Source organism: Schistocerca americana, chromosome 3, assembly GCF_021461395.2.
Source record: "Schistocerca americana isolate TAMUIC-IGC-003095 chromosome 3, iqSchAmer2.1, whole genome shotgun sequence".
NCBI classification, from domain to species: Eukaryota; Metazoa; Arthropoda; class Insecta; order Orthoptera; family Acrididae; genus Schistocerca; species Schistocerca americana.
The window spans coordinates 317,970,721-317,993,915 of record NC_060121.1 but is presented as its reverse complement, the minus strand read 5'-3'; the positions used below and the strand labels follow the sequence as shown (position 1 = coordinate 317,993,915).

At 41.7% G+C, this 23,195-nt stretch overlaps 1 protein-coding gene across 1 annotated transcript in view; it reads left to right on the top strand.

Annotated features, from left to right (window-relative positions):
- The first annotated feature begins 4,919 nt into the window (after nt 1-4,919).
- LOC124605180 (carboxypeptidase N subunit 2-like) overlaps nt 4,920-23,195 on the top strand; it is a 110,032-nt gene continuing 91,756 nt past the window's right edge. The window contains exon 1 of the mRNA XM_047136694.1: nt 4,920-5,225. The gene's annotated coding sequence lies outside the window, so the exon portion shown is untranslated. The remainder of the gene's footprint in view (nt 5,226-23,195) is intronic.

Here is a 23,195-nt window from a genome sequence, read left to right as displayed (position 1 = left end):
TACTGGTTTCATTACAATTAATACGTAGTGCGTCACTATTAATGGCACCTGAAACGAAAACTTCTTACTGGCACTTAGAATAAGTCAGTTGCCTGATATGCGGCTAGAACGTTCGAAATAAATTATTTATTTTAAAATTTATATTTTTTGCGGTAATCACGCGAACAACGTAGTTCCGTGGTATCATAATACATTTTCAGTTTTTTGGATACATATAATTTATTCGAAAAAGAGATATTCTTTTTTTGATCATCCTGACAAACGTGAGTTTTGAAATTTAACATTTCCATTCTTTAATTATTTTTTTGTATTCAGAATTCCTTCAACGCCACCTTCATCTTGTTCCCGGACTGGCGATCAGAGGCATGCCCTCTGCCTGGGGAGAGTGTGCACGCTTATAAAACAGTGACACTTGCCCAGACGAGCCGGCCGGTGTGGCCGACCGGTTCTAGACGCTTCAGTCTGGAACCGCGCAGATTCGAATCCTGCCTCGGACATGGATGTGTGTGATGTCCTTAGGTTAGTTAGGTTTAAGTAGTTCTAAGTTCTAGGAGACTGATGACCTCAGATGTTAAGTCCCATAGTGCTTAAAGCCATTTTTGAACTCGCCCAGACGTTCAGAAATTACTCAGTTCAAAGTCTTCGTTGGGGCACGGGAACGTACTTGCGAACTATTCTAAAAATAAATACTTCGTGAATCACGACGGAGCACAGAATCTCCTCCCTCCCTCCTCCGCCCTAGAGGCATAAGACTCGCCTCCTACGGCCGTCATCGCTGCTAGCCGACTCCAAAAGAGCTCTATAAATTGTTTTTAAGCTTTGCCCCATCTCATCAGAAGTATCAGGACATCCCTACGCAATTCCAACTAGATGTCACCGGGGGTGACCCGTCAGTACAAGAGGAGATTACTGTGATCACAACAGAATAGCTACAGCAGCAGAATGGATCGATCAGGAGAGCTCAGTGACTCCAAATGTGGACCAGTCACTGGATTGTCAGCTGAGTAACGACCCCAATTTCAGTCCTTTTAAAACTGATCGTATCAGCTGTTGGTGGATAGAAAAACCAAAGCTAAACCGAGACCAAACAGACCTCGTATACTGAGAGACAGGGTCCATCTAACATTGTGGAGGGTCGTTCTAAAAAATCGCGTGAAATCAGAGGGAGGAATCACTCGTAAGTTTCAAAATGCTACCAGCGGACCTGCTAGCACAATGACTGTGTAGGATGTGGAAAACACAGCTGCATAATGGTCGAGCAGTTACTCTTAGGCGACATGTTTCTGTTGTTAGTACTAAACGATGCTTGAGGTGGTGTAAAGAGCGACGCCGCTGAATAGTGGATTACTGGTAGTGAGTGATTTGGAGTAATGGATTGTGCTACTGCCTGTGGCAATCCGGTGGAAGGTTTTAGGTTCGGCGAATGGCTGGACAACGTTTCCTGCAATGTCTAGTGCCAACAGTGAAGTAAGAGACGGTGGTGTTACGGTATGGCAGTGTTTTTCTTCGTTGGTGTATCGTTTCCTTATTGCGCTTAAGAAAACGCTACAGCAGAGGATCAATTTGAGGACGATGACTGATTGTATCAGCTCGACAACGCAAATGCACAAAAAGCAGCATCTCTGACGCAATGGTTTGTGAAAACTAACATTCCTGAAATGGAGTGGCCTGTCCAGAGTCCCGACGTAACCCAATAGAACACTTTTGGGATGAGTTTGAACGTCAGCTTCTCTCCAGACCTTAGCACCTAACACCATTACCAACTATGGTTTCGGTCCTTCAAGAAGAATGGTCCACCATTCCTCCAGAGACATTGAGACACCTCACTGAAAGTCACTCCAGGAGATTTCAAGTAGTCATAAAGGCGAAGTGTGGACAGACTCTATATTATTGACCGCTAATAAGTAAATGGGTACTTTGATCAGATATTATAGCCCTTTTGACCACTCAGCCTCAGGAGCAGAATTGAGGCCTTTAAATTGGCCATTTCCTGCACTCAGTAATACAACTGCTCTACAAACGGTAGCTTACTGCTAGAACTTTTGGAGTTCCTTTTCAACACGTGACGGAAAACACATACCGTCCTAGGAAAGTCTCAAGGCACCAGGTCGAAATCCAGCACCATAGTCCTTGATAACAACTCATTTAGGGTTGTGGAAAGACTAGACTAATATTACCAGGCCGAAATAAAACTCACGTTCCCCAAATATCAACAACTCAAATGGCTCAAATGGCTCTAAGCACTATGGGACTTAACATCTGAGGTCGTCAGTCCCCTAGAACTTAGAACTAATTAAACCTAACTAACCTAAGGACATCATACACATCCATGCCCGAGGCAAGATTCGAACCTGCGACCGAATCAGCACCGCGGTTACGGACTGAAGGGCCCAGAACCGCTCGGCCACAGCGGCCGGCTATCAACAACTGGCCTTCGTATCCACAACAGCGTATAAGAAAACCACACAGTATACTGAGATGACAAAACTCATAGGATAGTGATATGTACGTATACAGATGGTGGTAGCATCGCGTACACAAGATATAAAAGTGCAGTGCATTGTCATTTGTATTCAAATGGCTCTGAGCACTATGCGACTTAACTTCTAAGGTCATCAGTCGCCTAGAACTTAGAACTAATTAAACCTAACTAACCTAAGGACATCATACACATCCATGCCCGAGGCAGGAATCGAACCTGCGACCGGAGCGGTCGCTAGGCTCCAGACTGTAGCGCCTAGAACCGCACGGCCACTCCGGCCGGCCATTTGTATTCAGGTGATTCGTATGAAAAGGTTTGCGACGTGATTATGGCTGCACGACGAGAATTAACAGAGTCTGAACGCGGAATGGTAGTTGGAGTCAGACACATGGGACATTCCATTTCGAGAACCGTTTGAGAATTCAATATTCCGAGATGCGCAGGGTTAGGAGGGTATCGAGAGAGCCGAATTTCAGTCATTGCCTCTCGCCATGAACAACGCTTTGGTCGACGGCCTGCACTTAACGACCGAGAGTACCAGCATTGGGTAGAGTTGTCAGGGCAACACTGAGTGACATAACGGCAGAAATCAATGTGGGCCGTACTACGAACTCATTCGTTTAGGCAGGGCGGCGAAATCTGATGTTACTGGGCTATGGCAGTAGACGACCGACAGGAGTGCCTTTGCTAACAGCACGACATCGCCTGCATTGCCTTTTCTGGACTCGTGACCATATCAGTTGGACCAACGACGACTGTAAAACTGTGGCCTCGTCAGACAAAAAAAAATGGCTCTGAGCACTATGGGACTTAACATCAATGGTCATCAGTCCTCTAGATCTTAGAACTACTTAAACCTAACTAACCTAAGGACATCACACAACACCCAGCCATCACGAGGCAGAGAAAATCCCTGACCCCGCCGGAAATCGAACCCGGGAACCCGGGCGTGGGAAGCGAGAACGCTACCGCACGACCACTAGATGCGGGCCCTGGTCAGACAAATCCTGATTTCAGTTGGTAAGAGCTGATGGTAGGGTTCGATTGTAGCGCAGACCCCACGAACCCATGGGCCCAAGTTGTCAACAAGGCACTGTGCAAGCAGGTGTTGGCTCCGTAACAGTGGCGTGGACTCTGTTTACATGGAATGGACTGGATCTTCTGGTCCAACTGAACCGATCATTGTCTGGAAATGGCTATGTTCGGCAACTTGGAGACTACTTGTAACCATTCAAAGATTCATGTTACTCGCCACCGGGCCACAGTTGTTCACGAGTGATTTGAAGAACATTCTGGAGAATTGGAGCGAATTGTTGGCCCATCCAGATCTCCCGACATGAATCCCATCGAATATTTATGGGACATAATCGAGAGGTCAGTTCGTGTGCAAAGTCCTGCACCGGCAATACTTCCGCAATTATGGACGGCTGTAGAGGCACCCTGGCCCAGTATTTCTGCAGGGGACTTCCAACGACGACTGGAAAACTGTGGCCTGGTCAGATGAATCTTTATTTCAGTTGGTAAGAGCTGATGGCAGGGTTCGATTGTAGCTCAGACCCCACGAACCCATGGGCCCAAGTTGTCAACAAGGCACTGTGCAAGCAGGTGTTGGCTCTGTAGCAGTGCCGTGGACTGTGTTTACTTGGAATAAACTGCATCTTCTGGTCCAACTGAAGCGATAATTGTCTGGAAATGGTTATGTTCGGCTATTTGGAGACTATTTGTAGCCATTCAGGGACTTCATGTTGCCCAACATGGCACTGGGCCACAGTTGTTCAGGACTGATTTGAAGAACATTCTGGATAATGGTCTGTCCATCCAGATCTCCCGACATGAATCCCATCGAATATTTATGGGACATAATCGAGAGGTCACTTCGTGCGGAAAGTCCTGCACAGGCAATACTTCCGCAATGATGGACGGCTATAGAGGCACAGTGGCTCAGTATTTCTGCAAGTGACTTCCAAAGACTTGTTGAGTCCGTGCCACGTCCGACAGCTGCCGGAGGAAAGGAGGTCAGACTGGATATTAGGAGATATTCCAGGACTTCTGTCTCAGCCTATGGTACACATATGTTTTAGATCTTACTTGCTTGAGCTGTACTGTATAATCTTGTTTCCTGTTGCTTTGGCCATTGGTCTTTGCTTTCCCCTCGGGAAATCCATTCAGATCTCCAATGTCTCGCGAATCGTGACCACTGTAAAGATAAAATGTACCACGTCCTTCTCCTCCTCCCTAATCGAATCCCGACAGGCTGCCCGTGTTCGAGGAACGGCGTACTCTGGGGTCAGCGCTGACGCAAGTGTCGGGACGCAGCAGGAAGGAAGGCGGCAGCGGCAGCGGCCGGCGCGGTGCGTCTGCTGGAGGCAGGTCTGGCTGCTGCGCTGGTGGGGCGGCCCCGGGTGAAGGTCCACTCCGCGCCAGCCGCCGTACGCCGAGATCTCCCGGGCAGCCTTCAGTCGAGCAGTGGCGGCCGCTCGCGGTCACCGCATCCTAGCAACCGGCGACACTGTACGCTGTACGCGTAACTCTGCTGCTTGCTCTCTTAGGCCACTTCTCTCCTTCTCAGCTTGACTTTAACGTGCTACATCTTGAGACTCCCTTCACGTGTGTTGATTGTAGAGAGACTTTCACCGCCTTTTAGTGAATCGTGTCAGTTCCTAAGAGTGCCTCGTCGAGTCTGTTACGTCGGTGAAACCTGTATCTGCGACGACTCCAGTCAGTCAACACAGCAGACGTCCAGGTGAGTGTGGTAAAGCAAATGCTAATCATTTTCAGGTGGATAAGCAGACAGAACGTCAGCGTAGGAGTCCGCAGAGGAAGCAAGAGAGATCATTTGCGCTATCCTGGAATCTTGGCACAAGATTTGTATTCATTATAGAATTATCACTAATTTCTAGCAGTCATTGTACCTTTTTATTTAAAAGTATGGCTTGGGCCCCCCACGTAGCAAACCGTTCGCCATTTCGGCGACCTGCAGTCGATGAGGATGATAAGATGATGATGATGACAGCACAACACCCAGTCCCTGGGCGGAGAAAATTCCCCAATCAGCCCAGAATCGAACCCGGGCCCAGAGGATCGACAATCCGTCACGCTGACCATTCAGCTACCGGGGGCGGACAGTCATTGTATGTAACTCTATGAAACTGCGAATCTGACATTCCCGAGCACGACGGAAAGCATTGTAACTCTGTAAAACGGAAACGTGTTTGATGCAGTTACTAAGTTCTCATTTGCAGAAAAACGAATGCCAGTAGCTGTACTTTTTATAAAATATAGTAATAAAACGACTAGCGTCATACTGCATTAGTGTCATCTTCAAGCCCCTACGCAAGCTGAATGGTGATATCCAACCATCGGTGAAGTAGGACAGGTACCATGTCTGGCCTCAAGGATTTCTATTTGCATAATGTGTGCACTACGGCCGCCTAACAACTATCAGTGAAAATAGAAATCTACGAGATCACTAAATACACATGTATCTGTCGTAATGCGACGATAGTTGACTGTCACCGTTCAGACTGCATAGGTGCCTAAAGACAACATTAATGTAGTGTTCGGAACTGGTCGCGTAATTAAAATAATTTACAAAACGTAGGACTGTCGGTATTCCGAATTTCTAAGAGTATAAGACCAGCCATAGTCTCACGTCCACTTCAGTGATGAATCATCTAAAACTAAGTTTTTAAGTCTATTGTGTGGACGCCCTTCGTCTCTGAATGAATCTACATCCTTACACAAGTTATCAAGCGATATATATATATATATATATATATATATATATATATATATATATATATATATATATATATATATATATATATATATACGGGGTTTGGAACTATAATAGTGGCAACTGTTTCTTTACAGCTCGTACAAAATAGATGCGTATTTCAAAGTTTTACTGACCTTCAGAGTAATCACCAGCATTGTGTATAATCCGTTGTCATCGATGTGGAGGCCGTAGGATACTCTTAGCAGTGCCAGTTGTGTTGACAGTTCGAGCGGCACGTTCTATTGCCCGACGAATTTGTTGCAGTTCTGAAGCGAGTGTCGTGTAGTGTTCCCTTCAGTTTAGAAATCGAGTTGAACTCACGAGGGCTTAAGTCAGGGGAGTGCAGTAGGTAGCATAGCACTTAGCAGCCCCATCAGTGAAACAAAGGAGTAACAGCTTGCACTGTACGTGCTTGAGCATTGTCCTACAAAATGATGGCCAGGTCCTGACGAAAGTGTCATCACTTCTAAGCTGGTCGTAGGTTGCGTTCCAAAAATGAACAGCATAGAGACAGAAGTGATGACACTTTCTGCAGGACCTTGACCTTGATTTCCTTTACCGCTTGTTCACTGTACGGACTGAATAACAACGACGATAGTCTACAACCCGATCTCACTCCCTTCCCAAACAGTGTTAGCCTTTCACGTCCTTCGACTCTCACAACTGCGGTCTGGCTTCAGTACGAGTTGCAAATAAGATTCCCCTCCCTTTATTTTATACATGCTTCCTTTAGTATTTCAAAGTTTGTGTTCCACTCAACACTGTCCAAAGCTTTCCCTACAAACGCTATAAACTTACGTTAGCCTTTATTTTTGACCCATTTTCCAAGCTAAATCATAGGGACCGTATGGCCTCGCGCGTTCCTACTCTTTCCTGCAACCCAGAGATCGGCTTTTACAAGCTTTCCCATTCTTCTACAGATAACTCGTGCCAGTGTTTTGCAGCCACGATATTAAATTCATGATTCGATAGCATTCACACCTTTCAGCACTAGTCTTCTTTGGAAATGGACTCCTACACTCGTTTAAGTCTGATGGTATTTCGTTTCTTTCATATATCTTAGACACAAGGTGGAATAGTTTTGTTATGGCTGGCTCTCCCAAGAGCACAGTAATTTTTAAGAGAATGTCGTCTATGCCAAGGCCATTGTCTTTCAGTGGTCGGCGAAATACTTTTAGCATCATCAAATCTCCCCTCTCTTCTTCATTTACTTTCACTTCTGTTTCTAAAATATTACCTTCAAGATGATTTCTCTTTTATAGGCCTTCATGTTCTTTCCACCTTTCAGCTTTTCCTCCTCTTCTTAGTACTGGTTTGCCATCTGACCTCTTGATATTCCTACAGCTGCCTCTTTTGACCAAAGGTCTATTTAATATCCTATAGGCAGCGTCTATTATTTCCCTAGTTATATAGGCTTCTACGGCCTTGCATTTGTTTCCTAGCCATTCCTGTTCATCCAGTTTGCACTTTCTGTTATGCAAAAATGTCTACTTGCCCCTGTATTTTTGCCTGTCTGATCCTCTGCTGCCTTCAATATTTCATCTTTCAAAGCTAGCCATTCGTCTTCTACTCTCTTCCTTTCCCCTGTTTCAGTCAATCGTTGCTCCTCCCAAATGCCTCTAGTTCTTTCAATTTATGCAGGTGCCATCTCCTTAACTTTTCAGTTTTAATCTGCAGTTCATAATCAGAGTATACATCTCTCCTAGGAAATGTCTTACAGTTTAAAATCTGTTTTCAAAATCTCTTTCTTACTATTATACATGATGTCCCAGGATGAATCGTCAGTATTCAGGGATATGACAGGAATCATCATTCGAAGCTAAAAGGTGTAGTAAACAGAGGTTTTGAATTTCATACCTTAAGAACTATGAGCACTTTTTCATCTTCGATACTGTGAAACAAACCTACTGTAACCTCTTTGACTTCCATATTTTGAGAAGTAGTAGTAGTATGGACCAAACCAAGGAAAAAGGACCAGTAAACATGGGTTCTAAAGCGCATCCTTAAAAGCTATGAGCACTTGTTCAGTAGAATAAATGTATTTAATTGTAGCGAAAATGAACAAGTGTTCGTAGGTCTTAAGATATGCATCTTAAAGCCCCCATGTTTAGCAGGCCGTTTTGCTTCTTATGATAATTCCTGTCATTTCCGTGAATACTGACCGTTCGTCGTGGGCACCCAGTATAATCAATCTGAAAACTCCCATTGTCTCTAGATTTCTTCACGTATACAACCTTCTTAAATGATTATAAAGTGAAATTTTCGTCTCCTTTAACTACTTGAATAATTTCTTTTACCTCATCATACATTCTTTCAGCCTCTTCATCTGCGGAGCTAGTTGGAAAATCAGCATTTAGTAATTTGGTAGGTGATGGCTTCGTGTCACCATATATCTTGTTCTATTTTTTGTCACACTCTTTAGAGGTAGTTACGTCAGTTCCCTCATGCGACGGCGGTTTCGTCACTGTTCCGCAGCCGAGATGGATTAGAACGTTTACAGAACCGTTATGAGATAGTTTCCTCAGTCTTCTCTGACACTTACTGGTACAGCCCACACAAGAGCTGAATAAAGGAACTGGTTGATTCCGGCGCGCCGGCCGTTGTGGCTGGGCGGTTCTAGGCACTTCAGGCCGGAACCGCGCTGCTGCCACGGTCGCAGGTTCGAATCCTACCTCGGGCATGGATGTGTGTGATGTCCTTAGGCTAGTTCGGTTTAAGTCGTTCTAAGTTCTAGGGGACTGATGACCTCAGGAGTAAAGTCCCATAGTGCTCAGAGCCATTTGAACCATTTTTGATTCCGGCGCCCAGTTCCTTTGCGGCGCAACGGTATCACAACAGTAGTTTACTGTCTGCATGTATAAAAGGAAGACCCGTGATAACTTTGTTTTACACTGCAGATCTGTCGTAGTCTCGAGAACACCTCTGTGCTGTACGTGTGTACATCTATGCTTAGTCCGTGAAGCTAAATACGCCAAGATGCGCTAGAAAAGAGGGGGAAAGGTGAGGAATTTCAAGATGCCCTCAGCGGAAATTGGAACCTTCCCATTCCCTGTGGGGTGAAATAGAGTGCCACATGCAATTATATACCTGACAATATGGCAAAACAACATGGCGTGCCTGAAAAGAAAAATGAACTGAGGAGATAAGGACTGGCTTGGTTAGTCCCAGATTGCTAGTTCCATTCTGCCCCCAATTTGAAGGTGCATTTGGGAGATTTCTTTCGTCTAGTCATATACTGGTCGTGGGTTACACTTCACCCAACCAACCCAATAAATTTATTTCTTAAAATAAAATATCAGCTTGGAGCGGCACATAAACACTACCTTGTAGAAGGTTAAGTGTGTTTCCACAAGTGTATAGATGGATTAATTTATATGTCACCTTTGTTGCGGCATGGTGGATAGAGGTATTCTGCATGTGGCTTCATAATGACCATACTGTCGAAATTGGCTAATAGCAAGTAAACGGAAACGTTTTACATCCTATAATTGACAATGTTTGCTTTTGAAAAAATGTACAGAAGCTGTGGACCCGTTTACAAACAAGATTAACAACAAATTCAGGTTTCAAATCACACTTGGTTCAAGTTTAGCTACGCCAATCAGCATTAAAAAATAGAGAGCATTAAAGTAATACAACAATTACAGTAATGGAGCATATGTGAAGTTTTGAAAGGAAGTAAAGTGTTAAACACTGACGGAGACAAAATCGCAACACCAAATAGGAGGTTTGCAATGCAAACGAAAGCTGGTAGATGTGTTTCTAGATCGGAAAGATGATATGTATTCAGATTTTGCGACTATCGCATAAGAGTGCCGCTGGCAGCGTCACTATCTGGGTGCAAATCATGTTTGCTTTAAATACGCGATGTAATAGACGTGAGCATTATTTACTTTTGAGATATCACTTGGTGAGTTGATGTTAAGAGTACCTTTCCAATATCTCAGTAAGTTTGATCGAGGTCTTGCAATAGAGTTACCTCAAGTTGGATGCTCCTTCTGCGATACTGCAGAAAGACTTGACCGGAATGTAGCCACTGTACATCGTTGCTGGCGACAGTGTTCTCGAAAACGTACGATCGCAAGAAGACATGGCTCCGAACGACCACGTAACACTACCGAGAGGGAAGACGACCACGTTCGGCGTATGGATCTGGCGCATCGTACGCCTTCTGCAGCAGCAATTTGTGCTGCAGATGGCACCACAATGGCACAGCGAACTGTTACAAATCGGTTACTTCAAGGACAACTCCGAGCCAGAAGCACTGTAGCGCGCAATTCACTGATCCCAAACCACCGTCATTTGCGTCTTCATTAGTGTCAAGCGAGAATTCATTGAAAGGCAGGATGGAGGTCTGCTGTGTTTTCTCATCCCTCGGTTGAGAGTGATGGCCGTGTGTTGTTTACACGGTGGGCAGTTGGGGGCCTGCAACCAACCTGTCTGCATGTTATACACTCTGGACCTACACTTAGAGTTATGACCTTGGGTGGGATTTCGCACAACAGTAGTGCTCTCGTGTTTATCCCATGTACCCTGACTGCAAAATTATACATGCTGATGATTAGACCTGTTGTGCTGCCATTCATGAACAGCTTTCCAGGCGGTGTTTAGCAACAGGATAACGGTCGTCCACACATCGCTGTTGGAACCCAGCATGCTCTACAGAGTGTCAACGTGTTGCTTTGGCCTGCCGATCATCAGGTCTGTCTCCAATCGAGCAGTTATGGGACATCATCGGACGACAACTCCAGCGTCATCCACAAACAGCGCATTAATCGATCGTATGTAACAGGCATGGAGCTCGACCCCAAAAACTGACATCAGAGCTCTGTACAATGATGCCCGTTTTCATGCTCGCATTCAACATTCCTTCAGTTACATCGTTTATTAATGTATCAGCATTGCACATTTGCAATGGCTTCTCTCGCGCTTAAGTTATCCTGTGATCTCGCAATGTTAATAACTTAAATGTGTTACCTAGACAAATTTACTACCGAAATTTCAATACTCTACCTTAATTAGTTTTTGGTGTTGCGATTTTTTCCCGTCAGTGTAAATTTAATCGAAGTCGAATCGTATTTTAGTAAAGTTTAGTCACTGATTCTCCAGTTCCAGGCATATTATTGTAGCATTTTTTGTTAATTATTTTTGTTAATATACATCGGGAGTTTCTCATTGAGTCTGAATTTTTAATATTAATTTTCAATAGCAGCCTAATATTATTGCAATATGAATAAAATTGATTTGTTAATATTTTTAGCACCTTTACTTAACTATTTGGATACCCGGGATTTAATTATATAAAGGGCTCCTCCACAAGACCGTGAAGGTCCAAGACCCGTGTCATTCTCTGCTATGCGATGTCATGCGGATGCGCTTTGAAGGGCATGTGCTGAGCACACCGCCCTCCCGGCCGTTTTACGGAATTTCCAGACTGTGGAGCCGCTACCACTCGGTCAAGTCACGAGGCTGAGTGCACATCGTTCCCGTCCATCTCCAATGAAAAATCCTTGACATTACCAGGAATCGAACCCGGGTCCTCCTCAAGGCAGATATCTATGCTGACCACTCAGCAACAGAGACGGACGATTTAATCATATGAGGGTATAATTTCAGATCGTTCAATCAAAATTTGGCGTACACATTCATTATTCGTATTAATAGTACAAAAAACTGCATACACTACTGATATGTGCTTACCGTTTAGATATTACATTAATCTGCCTAAAATGTCCTATGTGTATAACGGTGAATCATTGGAGATAGAATCACTTTATACAGCGTCAGATTTAGCAATTGTGGCACAACTTTTCGAATATGTTGTATACAAAAATGGCAAATTCAGAATAATATCCGCTCTCGGACATATTTTGCGAACGCCCGAAGATATAGATTGATTTAAAAGGATAAATCTGTCCTCCGCCTGTGACGCGATGGTTGGTCTGAACACCACAGTACTTTGCTAGGTGAGATGCAACTGGAGGCGGTACGCACTTGCCCTCCTCCGACCTAGAGAGATGCCGCAGCCGCAAGGCTGTGGTTTCGTATTCTGAACAACCGCGATTTAAATCCCCGTCCAGCTATCCAGACTTAGGTTTTTTGGTGTTTCCTTAAATCACTTAAGGCACGTTACTGTCGTGACTCGTGACTCCTTCGAGAAGGGCATTCCCCGTCCTTTCCCAATATTAAGTTGTGCCCTGCCTTGACCTCGTGGTATGTATGAATTACAATGTTCTCCTGTATAAAATGAGGTTATATGGGATTGATGGTATAGTTAACCAATGGATAATGTCAAATCTAATCTAAATAACACGGAGAGTTGTACGTGGTAATTCGACCAATGCAGTCCGGGAACATTATTCTGACTACGGAGAAATCACGAATGGGGTTCCCCAAGGCTCAGTTTTAGGTCCGCTACTGTTTCTCTTATATGTGAACGATGTTCTGTCTAATGTACAACAAGCAGAATTTGGTCTTTTTGCGAACGACACTAATATTGTAGTCAACTCAAGCAAATATACAGCAACAGAATACATGGTAAACAATGTTCTTAAAAATATCTTTGAACGTTTTCCTGTGAGTGGTCTCATCCTCAATTTTAAAAAGACGCAACAAATTCAGTTCTGCACTTCTACACCGGTTATACGTGACTTGAAATAAATAGGATGGAAACTTCAAAATCCTGGGAATTCAAACTGGAAAAAAAATATTTTGGAGCTCCTAAAACAGCTTAGTTCAGCGACATTTACACTTAGAAATGACTGAGCGCTATGGGACACAACTGCTGAGGTCATCAGTCCCCTAGAACTTAGAACTACTTAAACCTAACTAACCTAAGGACATCACACACATCCATGCCGGAGGCAGGATTCGAACCTGCGACCGTAGCGGCACTTAGAATCATTGTAAATCTTGCGGAAAGACAAATCATAAATTGACATAGGTTGCCCATTTTCATTCAATAATGTCATATGGAATAATTTTCATCGGTAACTCATCTTTAAGAAAGGAAGTCTTCATTGCTCAAAAAAGTGCTTTAAAATAATATGTAGTTCTCACCGTCGATCATCTCGTAGACGTCTGCTTGATGAGTTGGGCAGTTTGACTACTCCTTCGCAGTATATTTACTCCTTCATGAATCTTGTAAATAATTCACTGGAGTTCAGAAGGAACAATGACACAAACAATTAGAGTATCATTCATTGGGGAACACTGAGGTTGCTTTTAGCACAAAAAGGGGTGCACAATGCTTCAACTAGAATTTTTGATCACGTCCACTATAATATAAGATCTCTGACCGGCAGCAAAGTAAAATTTGAAACTAAACTGAGTATGTTTCTCCTTGAGAAATTTCGCAAAACAATTTCTATTATTGTAATATGTAGAATTACTCACTCAACCGTGTATATTTTCTTTTTAAATAAGTAAATAAATATTGTAAATGAATGTTTACAAAGTAATTTGTGATATGAATGTTACATGACTCGTTCCACATCATTACGATTTATCATGCAAATGTTCCAGGGAAAATGAACCAACTGAGGCTGTTAGAGACGGAAGACAAACTCGATTTGGGGATGAAGGTAGAAAGAAATCAGCTGCGCCCATTCAATTGCCTTAAGCCTTTTAAGAAAATCACAGAAAACCTAAATCTCGATGACCAGGGGGATTTGAACCGTCGTCCACACGAATAGGAGTCCAGTGCCTTACAACCGTGCCACTTCGTTCGGTTAACGTCGTTAAAGGACGCTGAACATTACTCTTCATTCTTCCCTCCACAGAAGAGACTTCCCAAAGCCATGAAAGTGGAGACCTACAGTTTAATGTGGCCTCTGAAATACGGTAGAGCTTGGCATGTCCAAATCACGTCGTTATAGAAACTAAACTAGAAATTAGAAGACAGAAGAGTCCCTACAGATAAAAATAATGTACGATCAAGAAGTAGATAGCCGCTGAAAGAATTACAAAAGTAGATAGTCGCTGAAACAATTACAAAAACCAGTAAAAGAATGAACAAAGGAAAATCTCCAGATTCGAGAGGAATTTCCATTGGGCTGATAAAAATGCTGTATAAGACATTCTAAAAATATCTCGATTTACCATTAAAAACTGTTTGATAGAACCAGAAAACACTCCTGGACCCCTACCAAAGAAATAGAAAAACCATACTTGATACTGTTTCATAGGAAATGATTAAAAAAAGATTTTAAAAACTACATAGGCATCAGTGAGGAGACTGCATTACGAAATTATTATAGAAGAACTTAGTGGCTTTATCGCAGGCCGATCCTGCGTAGATAATACATTTACTAAAAACCTGACACTCGAAAAAAGGAAGAGCCGGGGTTAAAGGATTAAATACGATTTCCACACATTTACAAAAAGCGCAAGACACGGTACCAGTTAAGAATCTATATCGACATCTAGAAGAGAGGTCAACAAATAAGGTACATGTTTCTGGAGTTAAAAACTTTGCAAGTGATTATAGACAAGAATTGCAATAAATAGAGAGATCTCACGAGTAACAAGACCAATCAGAGACCTTAGACAAGGGTGCTATATACCACCTACACTGGGTAAACATTTTTTAAACGAAGATCTGAAAGAGTGGACGAAAAAGTGTACAGGAATGGGCCTAGACATAGATGGAGATTACCTATCGAGTTACTATTCGACAATGACCAACAATATTGGCTGCAGATCATGATATAGAGTAGATGACTAAGAAAATTATTTTCTAAAGACAACATCTCTCTGTAGGAAGTAAACAACGTCACATTATTATAGATGGAAAAAATTATTGAAGCGTGTCAAGAGAATTAATCTGAGAGTTATAATCTCAGATCACAGTTCCAGTAAACAAGAAATAAGGCAAAGGAAAACGCAAGCTAAACAAGCAATCAATAAGCTGAATCCATCCTTTGGTTAGATAAAATTAAGAAAATAAAGAAAGGGTAATACTTTTTTATTTTTGACCCAATAGTTTTGATGATACAAGTAGAACCGGTTTCGGCCTGCAACGGCCCTCTTCGAATACTATGGGTGCCATTTGATTAACCACTGATCATGCGCTGTCAGCTAAGATGACTATTGTAGACTGAAACCAGCTGTGACTGTATCAGAAAAAAGTTATTTCATCAAAATTAAAAAATAGTCTCTTATAATTAGTCAGTCACCGCCTCTTAAAACGGAATGTCGTGTTTACAAAAAAGAGTTATAGGAATCACCAAAGCATTTGTTTATATGGAGCAGCATCCTGCGAAATGACAAAACAGGACAAAAGAAGACTTAAAGATTTCTTGAGAAGAGGTAGAGTCATAAGGCGAAAGAAAATCCCAAATAGAGAAAACATGAATCAAATGAAAATTCTCACGTGCATCATCGAAAAGGTAAAAAACGGTCTTATAAACGGTATGGGCTTGTGACGAGATCAGGGAATGGCTAAGTAAAGTACTAAATTGATAACCCCCACACAAGAGGAAAAGAAGAAGACCCCGTGCAGAGTGGAAAAATCAAGTGGAGGAGGATATACAACGAACAGATTTGAAAGATTTATACAAGGATCGAGAATCTTGGATTTGAAGTTGCAAGAAACGGCCTAAGGAACTGTAAACTACTCGGTAGGAAAAAACAAAAATATAAGGAAATTACAAATCATTTTGTTGAAGTACCCGTCCTGGCGCACACCTGAACTGTTTAAGGCAGACCACAGAAAATCTAAATGAAGACGACCAGACAAGGATTCGAAACTTGCTCCTCCTCAATTAGAGTGTAGCAGCTCAACCGCCTTGACATCCCGCTCAGTAGAAGATTGATTACTGGGAGACTATCAACAAATCTTCCTCGACAATAACTGGTGAAAAAAACTGAGTACGGTGTCTTCGGTGGGGGTCACCCTGCATCCTTTATCCCACAGCAAAACCACGCAATTCCCAATTATAACACTTGAACAGCTGCATCGCATCTCAAGCTTTTTAACACACATTAGGCTCTTTTTTAACATGTGGTTTGACCCATGGACGGTCTAGCAGGTAACGTTTCATGCCATTGTTATTGTTATCAAGCTACACAGCGAATTATTAAACTTGTTTCTTTCTTCTATAAATAGCTATCTGTACAGCTCCGAAACCAAACATCATGTTGAAATACTTAAACATTTAAAGAAAAGAAAAATAATGGGAAAAAACTAATCTAGAGGAGGTGGAGGGGTTGCCATTAATAGTAAAAAACGACGAAGAAATCAGCGAAATAATGCTAGGTGTAAGTAGCTGTTATTCTGTTATCAGTTTACCTGCACACAACGATGGGCAACCAACCAGTATCTGGAGCTCTGCGGTACTCCCGGCACTCGTATTCAGAAAACGTGCCTGTGTCATTCTGGCAGATTTCCACATTGGTCTTCACATGTTCGGCATGTGGGACGTTATCCACCACAGGCGACTGAAGTCCTCTGCATTGTCCGGCATTACAGGAAGACCTCTTTGAAGCGACGTGCTGACATGCCTTCCTCTGCAGGAGAGCGTATCAAGCCAGAACTCCTAATACTCAGCACGCACTCAGGAGTTGGAGGTTCTCGGTTCATCTTGCGAATGTGTTAATCTACGCGCCATGTGCTGATGACGGTCATCATACCTTTTGTATTATTTCCTCTGATGATGATGTAGTGGTGTTAGACGCACTGAGTTTCGTGTTCGCTCCCACTCTGAAGACTAACATATTTTTGTCGTCGTCTCCTGGGATACGAGTTTGATAATCTATTCACAATAGCACGTGCTTCTGTATCACGTACAATATCATACAAACTGCAACCTCTCACATTTTTGTAAGTCTCACATCGAGGCACCCTGGCACATGTTCGGGTGTCGCAGTTTCTCCACAAACTCATCTGTCGAATTTTCTTATATTAAATCTATAGAGATAATTAGGTTAACGTCCTGAGTAAACGCACCAAAGAGTGAAAGAGATTGTTTAAACTCTTACCTCGCGAGCAAAGGCATTGTGCGCAATTAATACTTTTGATAACTGACATTGTAAATTTATAAACGACCACACAAAATTTTAGAGACGATAATAGTAAAAATCGTTATGCATGTTTTTCAAAATTCCAAAATATTTTTGACACTTGAATATAACCATTATATTTTACTATCTGTTATAAGGTAGATAAAAATAAAAAAAAATTGTTTTGTGAAAAATTTTATTGGAGCGTATGGTGACTTTATTGAATGTATCGAATTGTATACTAAAAGTAAAGTCGTGTCACTGACTGATTTCTTTATATCCTTCGCCCAAATGCTGTCTCGATGATGTGCCTAGGGAGAACATATGCTACCTGCATGCAACACTCATCCAGAAAACCGCTAATGCCTCAATCTGATTGTCGTTTCCGCAAGTGGACACGCACTTTCTATTCCTTGCAGGTGTTCTGTATTTGCTGAATAGCTATGTTGCTGACAAAGGGTTAGTGACTACCGACTTTGGAAACACAATTCGAAACACTTTCCGTGGCTCAGATAACAAAAGGCATCCTTCTATAGACAAGTAGGCTACTCGATTTCACTATCTACAAACTGCTCCCCTCGAAACGTTTTCAACATTCAGGTCTGACTGGCAGTTAGCTTCGGGAGCCGAACGAGATATCACAGTTGGCTACTTCATGCTGCAACTAACTGTACCATCGCGTAGGATCCGTGGTATTTTTTTTAATATCATTGGCCTTAACACAAATGACCCATTTTGGAAATGTAAACCACATTGTGAACAACAACGAAATCGTTCCTTTGTTACCTTCAGAAGTTATGGCTTTCTCATCCAGCAGTTTGTAATAACTTCTGTTTAATTAATTTTGCGTCTGATAATTTGTCTGTACAACTGAAACAATTTATCTGTTCAAGTTTAATGTCATGTGACCAATTCTGCGAATTCTACGATTTATTCAGTTATCAAGATCCCCAGTCAAAGGTCAAAGCGACCTCAAAATCAACAATATTGGCGTGCGAAACATTTTTTGCTTTAGCTCAGGAGATCGACGGATTATAGTAGTTTATTTTGGGCTTAGCATCCATTAGGCAGTACAGTTATTGGTAGCGGGGAAGTTTTTGTGTCTACACGTGGATAAGAGATGTTACAGGAACAGTCCAAAAAATGGCGTAAAATGTGATTAATTTTAGAAAATCTGTGACAAATAGTTGTGAATAGCTTCTCCTTCAGAATAAAAATTGAGGGTCTCATCAATGTATTGTCAAGTTCAAGACGGGCTAAACTCTGAATGATCCGATCTGGTAAACACCACCGATAAACAGTAATTGGCGTCAGGAGTCTGGGCAACAGTCAGTCGCAGAAATTTATCTTAAATCAACTTCTTTCTTTCCTATTCTACAGCCACTATCAACTTCTTAAAGGTTGTAAGCATCTACCAAAAATTAAAATTTATTTGTACTCGTACATAACGACAGGCTAGTTTGACCTTTATAGGCCATTATCAAGAGATATTCGCCGTATGTCAACGGGAAAACCTAGAAGAGAATAAAAACACTGACAAGTCGATTTAGGAAATAAATTTTTAACTTTGTCATTACCTTACAGACCCAAAGTGACCATTGTTTTAGTCGCCTTCATGTAAACATTGAATGTATCGTTGTATTTCGTCACATAATTATGATATCTTCTTCGTTATCAGAAAGGCTTCCACTGTTTGAGCTCAGTGCAATGGAATGAGATGCTACTCGGGTTAAACCAAAGGCCTTGAATACAGCACGAGTTTCATATCATCGTCTGCTCTCTGGTTGCCTCGACGAAATTCCGTTTCGTTATTAACAGTCATTTCATGAAGGTCGATCTGTAGATTAGGAATATTTTTATTAATAATACGTTATCTTTGGTCACAGTACTATAATCTCATTTTAGTCCAACGCGGAGGTAAAATTCAATTTTCGAGCATTAGTTTGACGTTTCTATGCATTACTTCTGCCTCATGTTATCAGTTAACAGTAAATGAAGTAAAGTAACGACATAGTTGTTAGTTTTACCCGAAGAAACATCTCAGACCGAGAGAAACGAAATATATTAAGTATTGTTAATAATTATCTTGAAGTGCCATGAAATTTTCGTCTTCTGCGTCGAAGGAAAAAACGTCCACATTTTCCTTTATGATTCAAATAATGTCAGCTGTCTGCGGCTGTAACTCAATATTCAAATGACACATTGTGATTTGTGGTTCTAGGATGTGTGAAAGAAGCAAAGATCACGTTATTATCGTTCGTGTAACAGAAGGAATGAAATAATTCAAATTTATTACATAAATTACATGCTATTTGACATGCTTAATAGCATACAGTGTGAGTAAATTGCTCATCACAATTTTGCTACTTGGTTGATAAATATGCGATAGTTATAATCTTCTGAAGAACGGCACTAAGTGCCTGAAGCCGGTTAAGGAAATAAAAATTTAATGCAACTGGTTGCTGGTTATTTCGATATACGGTATATTACACATCTGAATATCTTAAGAAGCATTATTACCTTCCCAGTTTTAGTTCTAAAGTCACTCTAGATGAATACTGGGATCTTTTTCTTCGTAATATCTCGCAGAATTTCTGTTCCCATCGTCCTGCAGTTGAGCTCATGTTCTGCCCGTGAAAGACCTCGATATGGAAGAAGGGTTACTGGCTTGTCGGAGCTCAGGGAGCAGTCTCTTTACATATTTATCACAGCACCTTAATAAGACAACTTAAGATTCCTTAAACACTTCAACTTTCAGCATTATCTGCTGTCACACGTGTGGTGCGCTGTACACATTATTACAAACCGCTTCTATATGTAATGCTGATATTAGTTTCTTCCAGCTACTTTCTTGATACAAAAAAATAAAGGAGGTAAACTTGTCAGTGCACCGTTATGGTTCGCTGCTGTAACAGTTATTATCTAGCGCTTTTGTCTGCAGTGTTGCCGCTGTTCTGAAATTAGTTCCTTGATTTCAAAACCAAAAGGGGTAAACCTGTCAATGCATTACATAATCTTAGCCCAACCTGTTTCTTCTGTTGCTCTTCAGCCAGTCAGTAGTTTCACCTTTCTTACTGATCATAAAACTTTCATAGAAAATATCAGGGGATCAAAAAGCAAAAGAAAAATGAAAAATAAGTAATTCGAAATTTATTTCGAACGGTGTAATTGTGCGGTGCTATTATCATGTAAATGCATGGGAGACGTGATATGCATCAGTAATGGTAAAACATACTAATGTCACAGTAATAGCTATTCCATCTGTAGTTGGCGTTGTAGTTGGCCAGGACCTGCTGGCAGTGGTACGTCTAGTAAAATTACTGGCTGCTGTATTTCATACTGTGCCCGACAACGCACACTTGTCAAGGGTGACAACAGGAGACAAACGATTGTTGTAACGGACACTGAAGCTGAAATTTCTGAATTTAATGTTCTGTCCCGACGTCAACCGTTCTGTTAACGCCAGTCACGGTAAATATACAGGAAACATATTCGCAGTTGCGAATACGGACAACCATCAGCTATATAATGAAATGGCGACAATGAAAATTTCTGCCGGACTTTCCCTCTAATCGCGAGCGGTAGCCTTATTACTAAGCTATCCGAGCACGCCGCGTAGCTAGACCCAGACTTCCATGTGTTGTCAACTATGTGTGTACAGCCTGCAGTCGAACACATTATGTAGTTCCCGCACAAGGGGAGGACATTTTAATTGAAAATCGCTGCCGGGTATGAGCGGGTAAATACGATATTGCATTACCCATGTTGTGATGAAGTACAATGCAGTTTCCTTCGGGCATGCATGTATATCCAAAGGAACATTTCATCGTACTTCTTATCAACACAGACACTACAATATCGTAGTCACGGCATCGGTTGGAAATAACACTGAGTGAAGCTCTGTTATCAGAACTCGTGTGTGCAAGTGCAGCCTTCCACTTGACCTGTGAGTTGCGTTAGACGTAATCGTCGTCATTGAAAGCTGTAATTAAAAAAAAAAAAAAAGATAAGGGAGCCACAAAACAAGTGTTCAAATCATTCACAGACTCGGAGGACGAGACCGATTTACAGTCATCAATCCAATGTCATTGGTGCTACATCACTACATGAACTACGGAACCAGCTGTCGATGATAACGGTGAATATTCTGCCAGTAATAACTGTCACTTAAAATTTGCCGAGTCTGTCAGTGTACTTCTGTGAATACTGCAGTTCGGCGGATACAACACACGAGCATCTCTGGACAGCGCTCCTTAGTTTTTCTTAATTACACATGTTGGGAAACGGAACGAATGATCAATGTAAATCTGTTCATTAACCCTAAATTCGTATTTTAAGAAAAAGGGTAACGTGGTGTTATTTGGAAAAAAATAAGTTTTCTCATCAACACTCCTGAAGCCAAACACACCTGTATTAGTGCCCACTTCAAATAGCGTAGCGACCCTCAAGAATTCATTTTATGGCGAGCCATAAAATGAATCCTCAAATAACAAACTCACTACTGCGCCGAATTGTTCTGAAACAAGTAGCCATTGTCACCTACGAAACCTCCCAGTTTACGCGCGGCACAAGCCAGTGAGTTGGCAGCCGAACCAGCAATAGACAAACACTCTACGTCCCATTCACCTGGGAGTACTCATGGCGCAAAGGTCTTTTACAAATTTCGCGTTATGTCGAACTGTCTTTGTCTTACATTAAACAACGCCCGTTTTCAGACGCTATGCGGTAGTAATAGACATACATTTGTCAAGTTGTTCATAAGAGTCACACCCCAGTACACTGCATGGTGAGGTCCGGATATAATTCTACTGAAGTCACAGCTCTTCCATAAATCCGAGATTGACGGTGACCAATCGACCTACATCTAATAGACTGCTTCAGCTGAAAACTTTTCCCTAAAATATAACGTAAAATTTTACGTAGTAAAATCTGATTATAATGTAACATAATAGACACCTTAGGCCACTACACAAAATTGCTTGAAACTATTCGTCCCGTTCCATATCGATCGTTTTACTTACGTTTACTATGTCAGGTTTCTTCGTGTGGCTCAAGTTTTGGTATTTGATTTCTCTTTTACAAATTACCCACAGCCTTACCAACATCCGTTCAAAGTTAGAACCACATTCTATTGACAATCTATTAATCAGCTTTGTGGGAGATAACTTCACGAACCATTGCACCAAACTAGATATGAGACCACTGTCTATCTTAACTTTGACATTTTTTCCAGAAAACGCTTTTGAAGCATCTGAGATATTTCAGTCTAAGTCCAAGGTCAAAATATCTCGATTCTGATGACTAATTTTACTTAAAATATTTATATTATCATCCCTCCCACCTTATTTCAACACGGATCAGTCTGTAAATTATGAAGACTATTTCCATGGGAACACTTCCAGCAATTTGAGAATTGTCCATATGACTGGCTATCGGCATAGCCTAAAATTATATAAAACTTTATTTGATTCATACCAAATACCGCAATTCTGGCATACGGGTTTTTGACGCCATAAGAATGACGTCACAATCTGCTAGAATAAAAAAAGCCAGTCTGAACTGAAAGTGGGCAGTTGTGGCGAGTCTTGGCACAATTTGGACGTGTGTAGCAAGCAGTCGTTTTGATAGCTACGGCTATTTAATTTTTCAAGATGGCGCTGAATCATTGATCCGTCGAGATAGTTTAATGTATCCCATTTATTATGTTTTTATGTCTGGAAGCCAAACAAACAAACAATCCACACAAAGTTTTTGTTTGTTATTTGTAAAGCTAAAAATCACCTCAAACAAAAAATAGTTTCCTGGACAGCGAACAATCTCAGGATAAATATGTCCACAGGAGTTGTGTATCTGGCAATCAACATTACTAGTGGGCGCTAATATTAACAACATTTCAAATAAACAAAAGTAGATCACGCTGTTATGTTGCGCTAT